Below are 9,295 nucleotides of genomic sequence, written 5' to 3' on the forward strand. Positions count from 1 at the left end.
CTCCTAAGTTTAATGGCGTGAAAATATACAGCCTAAAGCATGACGTAAATGTAGGGCTTTTTATAAAAAAAAGAATTATTCTAAAATATGCTATGATTGCTGACATCTTAGGCAACAAAGAAGTGTGTGTTTACGGTTTATTATAATAGTATAGATATAGATAAAAATAGTAATGCTGTTATATCAAGCATCTGATAACTTTATCGAGAAGTTGCATTTTTACAGAAAAAAACATACCAATGCTTTGGCCCGCGACTCCGTCTGCGTGGAATTAAAAGATGTGAGTAGCCTTTGTGTTCTTCCAGACTATCCTCTACATCTGTACCAAATTTTATCGTTATCCGTTCAACCGTTTAGGCTACAAACTCTAACAAACATCCATCCATCTAAACTTTCGCATTTGTAACATTAGTATGATTAATATCTGATAGAAATATGGAGAATTAGAGACCACAACTTTCGGTTGGATCAAAGTAATTCCATAGATACATTTACTTAGAATTCAGCAAAATTTTCATTGTTTCGACCATAACCTTGACGTTTTATTGCGTTTGCGTTTATTTAAATCACAATAAACTTACAGTTGCGACAGTTTATAGCCGGTTTGTCGCATTTAGGTACCCTTCGGCTGAGACAAAGAGACTACGCACTGCATACAGTACATTTGGTAGACATTCTGACGGCGAACGTGCTGTCAGATGCGACGATACGGTGTGACACGCGGTCAGATGGCCTGATAACTCGCCACGGTGCAAGGACCTTCTAAATCTAAACCGTTACACCAGTATTTTGAATAGCTACCACGTTTTATTTGAACTACAACAGCACTATCCATCTTTACTAGTCTAAATAAATATTATAAAGAGAAAAGATTTGTGTTTTTGTATGTATTGAAATAACTCAAAACTACTCGACCGATTTTAAAAAGATTTTCGATTTCTTGACTATTAATAAGCTATGTTATCACTGAGTACCACAGGCCTTTACCTATTTTATAATTTGACGCGGGCAAAGTCGAGAACAACAGCTAGTCTATACTAATATTATAAAGAATAAAGTTTTATATTTTTTATGTATTGTATAACTCAAAAACTACTGGGCTAATTTTTAACCGTTAGAAATTATTATTGTTAATAATTTATTTGTGAGGAACATATGCTACATTTTTGAACTTCACGCGGGCGAAGTCGCGAGTAACAGCCTGTTGTTAACCTAAATTGAAATATTACAAAATAATAATTTTTCGTTGAAGTTTAGTTTGTTATGTTAGAATGTCATGTAAAATACTTCGTTGTTAGTTCATTTCTTTACTATAAAGGCAGTGTTTGTTACTTTCAATAACGTTTTGGTAGACAAATGAATTGGTCATATCCCACGGGCAAATGTCCAAGATCAATGACGTGTCAAACTGCAGCACTACAGTATTAAGTGACACTACGGCTATTCAATGCATATTTTTATTGACGTCATAGTACACATAGTCACCGTTGTTCATATGACATCATATTTAACATATCTCTCTGTGCTTGTTAAACCATAATATACCTACTTTAAGAAAAACATTATAAGAGCGTAAACCTGAAACTAAACTATCGTATAACTGTTTAATCTCGCTTTGTTTCATATGAGCTTATAAGAAGGTGCACACGCTCGATTTTTAGTTGTGCAACTAAACAGATGAATTGGCTGCGAAATATTGGACAATCGCATAACAGTTGTGCGAGAGTAGTCAAAGAGCGCCTGCTCATAAGGGGATGTAATGACTGAAGATACATCCGCGGATAAACCACGCATGTATTACATAAAGGTGTTGGAAATGAATCAGAGACGCGATATGTGCGGTCGTTAAAAAATAAACATATAAGAATACAAATGTGCGTACACACGTCAGTAGGCTTTAGCGTAGACAAATTGGACATTTTCCTGTTCTTTGTATTGTAACATCGGACGGCTAGGGTACGTGTCTAAATTCACGATTCACAATCGATATTATTTACCGATTATAGATCGATCACGTGCTATCGAATGCTTTTGTAAGGAAGACAAAGGATATCCTGTGATATAATACTCACGTACATTGCAACCTCATTAACCTATGTCAGTCGTCTGCGTTACTACGTGTCACGAATGCATTCTCTTTTGCATATCTTTTTACTCTCTTTATAGATTAAAGGAAAATGATACACCCTTTATTTTACCTTATACCTGTTATTATAGGAACACATAAAGTATCTTTTACATATATTCTGATATCTGAATATTTCTACTCATTGTTTGAAAGTTTATTTGTTTTTACGTCTCGTCATAACGTCATTGTCCTCCACATAACTCTATCATACGTCATCTCAGTCATCACTCCCTTTTTGATCATGTCACCTTTCACGCAATCCATCCATCTCTTTATAGGTCTACCTCTACTGATGTACCCATCCACACTCATAACTTTCGTATTGCTCGGATTTTTCTTTTATAAGCCTAAAGTAAATTCAAAAATTTTGTAAATCAATATCCTATATTGAAAAGCAGTGTTTGAGTGCTACTATTAAGTGGTCATAAATATCGAATCAGTCGATTTTTTTTACGACTTTATAAATTCAAATTTAAAATAACGACAGCAACATTAACCGACAAAGGAAATTTATCTTGATACAATTAAAAGCATTTTGTATTATAAATAGTAGCGGAATAGCTTTCGATAATTTATCGAATTCAGCCGTCTTTGACTACAGACCTTTTTTAGGTCCCGTTTGGCGGCTTTAAATAAATTAAATTACATTTAAGTAAAACATTTCATTCGAAATTAATAAAGTTTTCAAGTCATTTAGGGGTAGAATTAATCCTTTTTTTAGAAAAAAATATTACTTTTGTCTACGTCTCTGATGTTAAATTAAAGCCAAGTAAGGTATCGGCGGTTAGGCGACAAAAATTTGCATTAGTTAGTTATCTAGCAAACGTACCCGGCGACAATTATCTGTGCGAACATTGCTTACAATTTAATTAACACAATAAACACGCATATGCAAATCCCTAATTCGATTTCATGGCTAAATTCAATTTACAAAATCAGCGAATTCAGATGGAATTTGGATTATTTACATAAAATAATGCGTCGTAGCATATTTTATATTGTTTTACTTGGTTTATAACTTAGTCTTTTATGGGAGAAATAAAATGTAATTTTGAGTTTGCCGTCCTAAAAATTTCGTTATAACCTAAAATAATAGTAACGAAGAAGTGGACGCGAAAATTTTCCGTTCTTTTTACATGAAATATTTACTGTAAACATGATTATGAATATGCTTTAAATTATATTTTAGTATCTAGAAAAGAAAATTTGTTCACTGACTTATAAATTAAATTAACTAACTACATACTTTAAAACATAAACAACTAAACAAAATTGTTGTAGTTTTAACGAAGGATTAACTTTTTTTCATCAAAAAATGTCTGACTAGGATATGCGCAAAGTCATTTGAAAGTCGATGGACTTCAAATGATACAAATCTAGCGTAATTAATTCTATTGAATTTAAATGAAGATATTGCCTTCTTCTTTTAGAATTTACAGTTTATATGTGTGTGAAAGGGACGAAAGATCAGAAACAACAGAGCACGTGTTACAGCTTAAGTTATATTCATTGTCGACAGGTAAAGGATGTCGAAGGAGTTTAATGTATTATTATAACTATCCAACTAAACTATACAAAAATACGTACATACAGAAAATTGCGTTAGTTATAGCTAATTTAACTTTCATTAGAATGTCGACTTTGTTTTTCTTTAGTTGATTTTAAGTTCCTAATGTCTCATGGTGTGTCATTTCTGGGACTAATCCTTTTTTGATCGCCATGACGCAAACGTCTCGGCCCAAATGCGAGCGCTTATATCATCGATTACCAATTATCGATATTGTATCAGGTTTCAAATAAGATGGAAATACCCGGCCATACACGTAGAAATACAGATAACAATAGACATAGACCACCGGCGGTTTGCTTGCCAGAATTCGATATAATCGATATCATTATCAATGTTAATTTAATTGATCTAAAAATATTACCATTCGATGCAGCATTCGAATTTTAAATATTCAATAACAATTTGAATTTCAGTTGTGGAACTGCAAATAATGCGATGACAGATTGTAAATCTTATCCGAGGTCGACGCCGAATACTATTTAGAAAAAAAAATATAGAACTCTATATAGGTTATGTTGTATAAATTGTTAAAGACAATGGCTGTACGGAACGGTCAATTAAATGAATATTTCATTAATTTTTTATGTATTCAAATTTTTGGTTGTTGAAAAAAATACGCAGGTGTTTAATATCTAAGTTATGTAAAGCGTGTTACGGATAATTTACTTAGCTTACAAATTAACTAAAAACATTTAAATTTGTCCTACGGTAGAGTTTATTACGTCTTTGTTTTGTCCTTCCATCAAGGCCCTACGTAAATTATTGTGTAAAAATAAATATATCAATAAGCCCTTGCATGTTGTACATTCAAATCGCTAGAAACCTTTCCACTTACCACATATTGATTATGTACTAACATTAGACGCTTACTTATTCTACAGGGAATGTTTAAATTCGTCAATGTTAAAGCTACATGTTTGTTCAAGTTAGCCGGCAAATTCGTTCTCGGTAAAAAGGTATGATGGATCGAAGGAAATCTACATGACAGTCGAATGATGTCTCGCATTAAAATCCGATTTTCCGCGAAGTTGTAACCGTATTCTAAGCATACGTATGAAATAAGTAATCATTGATGGCGCGCGCTAACGGTGACGCGCGGCGTTGCTCACTTCTCGTCGCAGCTCACCCGCCGCCTCGCCACTCGCCGCTCGTCTGATTGTATTCAAATATAACATAATTCTGGTAATTTATACAGCGTGTTTCATGTCACAACTTACGCACGTGGAATATAACTGCATATCAAATTAATTACATTTTTATTCCTTGGAGTTCTATTTATACTGTTTACGTATTTGTTATGTACGTAATGATTGTATAAAATTTAAAATTTTGATTATGGTAATAGAAGTTTAGGGGTAATCCAACCGTTATATGGGCATAGTCTTACGACATACGACTTTTCCGTACGTTGCAACTTGGGTTCACTTCGAGTTTCTTTTGTTAATTACTGAAGATAAGCGCTCAATATTTTCAAGATATCTTCAAGTCGGTCGATAGTAAAACCAAAAAGATCATACTGTATACAGGTGCGCACAGCGTGTTGTTTTATTCGCGCGGCGTCCACATCTCATTGGCGGAGCAGCGCGCGTCGCGGTCTATGAATATCGTTACTGGATTTAGCACTTTTTTAATCTATGATATACACCGACGGGCGCATTCTTTGACGGAATATCTTTAGGCTTTTCGATATTTTAGCATACGTAAGACGGGCGCGAGCAGGCGTCGTACAATGCTAATACGTCCCTGGCCCTATTGGAATGCTTTTCACGTGTAAACAATACTCGCTAACTCGCTATCGACTTTTTGTAGACTCCGACACGTGTCCACTGTCTGTACGGAATCATTTAGTTCACAGCATAGATATATTTTTATTTAGTAACTAGCTGTTCCCGTGCGACTTCATCCGCATAAAATTGTCAATTGCAAATGTCAAACTGACATGATATGACAAACCTTGGCAATTTCATTTCCTTAATGTTGGCAGCAACTTGTGGTCTCTTTCCTACATTAGGGATTTTATCCAAAATATTTAACCCCTAAGTTTATTGGCGTGAAAATATATAGCCTAAGGCGTGACGTAATTGTAGGGCTTTTTATTAAAAAAAGAATTATTCAAAAATATGCTGTAATTGCTGACATCTTGGGCAACAAAGAAGTGTGTGTTTACGCTTTATTATAATAGTATAGGTAAAATAATTTGGAATGCATTTAATTCTCTTTTACTTCTTCCACTTCGTTTCTTCTTTGACGTAAGGAAGGAGAGGTTAAAGCTAAGCGCCATCTGCGCTATAAATGTAACACAATTTGTAGAACACATTGACATGTATATTGCAATAATGAAACTAATTTTTAATCGAATATATTAACAATAATTCATAACATCAGAATCATTAAATAGCCTCTATTTAGAATTTTGGTTTTCTTTACATTTTTAAATTTTTAAAATAAGTAAAATATTAAATCTTGTTCTCGGTGACTTTAGTGCCGTCTTGTAGGTTGGTGTTTGTGTTGACACGAGAGCTGCGAGCCAGGGATGGACTCCTCACGTGCAGTACTGACTCCACCAACACCTCCTCCACGAACGGCTTGCCTTCTACATCTGGAACACACGTCAAGTTACAAATAAAGTGTATTTTATGAAAATAATAAAATAATAATTAAGAGGGAAGAAAGTATGGATGGATTGTGTGAAAGAGGATATGCTTAAGAAAGGAGTGTATTCAGATATGACGGCTGATAGAGATGTATGGAAGAGCAGCACATACTGTGCCGACCCTCCGTAAGAGATAAGGCGAAGTTGATCATGAATTTCGGATAGATATATTCAAGGTTGATTTTTGTATGTTTTTTTAAGATTTTGCTATTTAAATTTAAGTAATTTCTTCAATTAAAACGTGATTAATGGTGTTTTAATGTGAAATAATAAATATTGGTATATGTTAATTTAAATTCTTGCTTTAATTACGTCATTTATGAAAATATATTAAGTTATAGAACATATTGCTAGCTATTAGTAGAATAGGCATTAATTAATAAAAAAACAAGTTAATGTTACTAAATGAATCTCTATCTTGTAATTAAATATTTATGTATATAATTTAGATCTTAATATAATGATGTTAATTATTATTTTCAATTTAGCTCTGGCTAAATTTTTTTTTCAAAAACAATTACTCATAAGTCAAAGTAGCCGAGTCATGCCACAGGTGAAAAAGGTAAAAATGGCATAACAAAAGAATTAATTTAATTCACTACTTGTAATACGCCCTTGATAAGCTGGCCTCTTTGAATAAGTATCTTATAAAAAGGGCTTTAGTACTCGTCAGACCTGTTCTTTATTTACGAATATTTTTAATTTGTTTTTTATATTAGTTGATTATTTATTAATTTATTAATCATACTAATAGTATAAATGCGAAAGTTTAGATGGATGGATGTTTGTTTGTAGCCTAAACGGCTGAACGGATTTAGATGAAATTTAGTATAGGTGTAGAGGATAGTCTTGAAGAACACATAGGCTATTCCCTTTTGTTTTTATTTATTCCACGCGGATGGAGTCGCGGACGAAAGCTAGTTTACTAATATTTCCTATAACCATTCCAACTAAGCTCTTGGATTGTGCTTGGATATGGTTTACAATAGTCGAATGGCGGGATTCGAACCATCGACAGCAAGATCGGTAGTATCGCAAATCATTATGCTATTGGCGCTTCATTTATAAGCAATGATTGTGTAATTAATATGAAACGGAGCGAAACAGGTTCTCTAAAGATGGATTTCGTCCATATTAGGGTAAAAATATGTAGCCTGGATATTCCACTTATACTCTTAATAGTCATATGTTTTATTTGTTGAAGTAAAGAGTAACTACTAATTGGTTTTCTAATACTTGGACAGTTAAAATTTTCCTTGAAAATAATTCCTAAAATAGTAGTGGTTTTTTTAATATTGCAGACTCGAATAAAAATTTAACAACACACAAATTAGAGAAGTACAATTTAACATGGTTTCTGGATCTTTGCCATCTATGCACGGTAATTCTAAAAAGCCACGACTATCAATTAATCTGCGTAAAATGTTTGTTGCATTTAAACATTAAATAACATAAACCACACCTTACTGAATAACGCAATTTATCAACCTTCAATGGAAATCAAGTGGCGCCTCTAATGAACTCTCAAGTTAAAATATAAGTGTTTATGTTTCTCACCTGGGTTGATTTGCAGTTTTGATTGTGGTGCTGTTTTGACAAGGGATATAGATATAATAACAAACGACAATATAAGTATGGCTCGCATCGTGAACGGACAGAAACTGCGCTTTCGAACGTCTATCGGTGCATGTTAGTTGGTAGGGTTATTCTGTAACCAGTTTGTAACCGAATTGTTAATCGTAATTGAATTATTGGGTTATTAAAATAACGTTAAAATCTTGTTAGATAGTCTGTTTCTGCATCTGAAGTTTTCAATTTTATAATTTTTCAAGTTATTTTTTTTTATTTATTACTGATAACTTGTAACTAATTTTTTATTTTTCCTACAGATAAATGCAAGACTGTATGAGTTCATTATTTAAATCGTATAATAAACATCTATGAGAATAACTCTGGGCAACGATTGCATAACCGTAGTGGCTTGGTGAATGTTTACTTGCGATTCCCGATTGCCCCATCGCAGGGCAAAGTGCTAAAGGAGTGGGGATGTCTGTCACTACCATCATACGGTATTAGACAATCAGATGATATTACAGCAAAACCTCTATAACTTCAAAAAATAATATGTTCCCTTCCCATCAGAGCCCAAACCTCTATAACATAGACACTTGATAATTTAAAACCACTAAAACTAAAAATATTTTGCGTTTCCCTTGCACTTTAACTTATCGAGGTTCTATGTATTAATTATTTTAGCGCCATTAAATACCAGATTTTGCGACTTGTACTGTGAAAGCAAACCAGAACCGAAGCAGAGCGTAACGGCTTTTGTCATACAAGAATACGGATGCGGTGATAGCATTATTATGTTCGAATTCGGTGTTTGATATGTAAAGAAAGAGATTAAGGACCCTGATGTATATATTTTATTTATTTTGCATTTAATTAAACTAATTATTCAGTTACAAACATTTATTTTCATCTTTACCTATGATAATTAAAAATAGAAATAATTGAACTGGATAAATTCTCTTCATTTGTTTTAACCATGACACTAATCTATACAAAGCGTAAACACACACTTCTTTGTTGCCTAAGATGTCAGCATGACGAACTGGCGTCTAAGTTGCGGGCGACTATCGGGGACGTCGCTCGGGTCTCCCGGCCGGAGCTCTGCGCAGAGATGCGCATCTCCGGATTGGGAGATGCGGCCACTAGCCAGGCAGTGGCAGCGCAGGTGGCAAAGGTAGGGGACTGCACTCCGGAAAGCGTGAAGGTGGGTGTCATAAATCGCCCGCCTGGCCGTCAGGGCACTGTTTGGGTGAAATGTCCGGTCCTGGCGGCCAAGAAAATCGTCGCCGCCGGAAAGTTCACGGTCGGCTGGTCGACGGTGAGGGCAACCCTCCTCGAAACGCGGCCGCAACGGTGCTACCGCTGCTTGGTC

The 9,295-nt window shown here is 34.3% G+C and overlaps 1 long non-coding RNA gene across 1 annotated transcript; it reads right to left on the reverse strand.

The window, feature by feature from the left end:
- Window positions 1–6,001: 6,001 nt before the first annotated feature.
- On the reverse strand, window positions 6,002–8,017 carry LOC106104434. Its single transcript, XR_001225669.1, has 2 exons — window positions 7,909–8,017; window positions 6,002–6,297 (listed from the first exon to the last, which is right to left on the reverse strand). It is a non-coding gene; the product is annotated as an uncharacterized LOC106104434 (long non-coding RNA).
- Window positions 8,018–9,295: the final 1,278 nt, after the last annotated feature.

This window comes from Papilio polytes, unplaced genomic scaffold, assembly GCF_000836215.1.
Source record: "Papilio polytes unplaced genomic scaffold, Ppol_1.0 DF823678.1, whole genome shotgun sequence".
Taxonomy (NCBI): Eukaryota; Metazoa; Arthropoda; class Insecta; order Lepidoptera; family Papilionidae; genus Papilio; species Papilio polytes.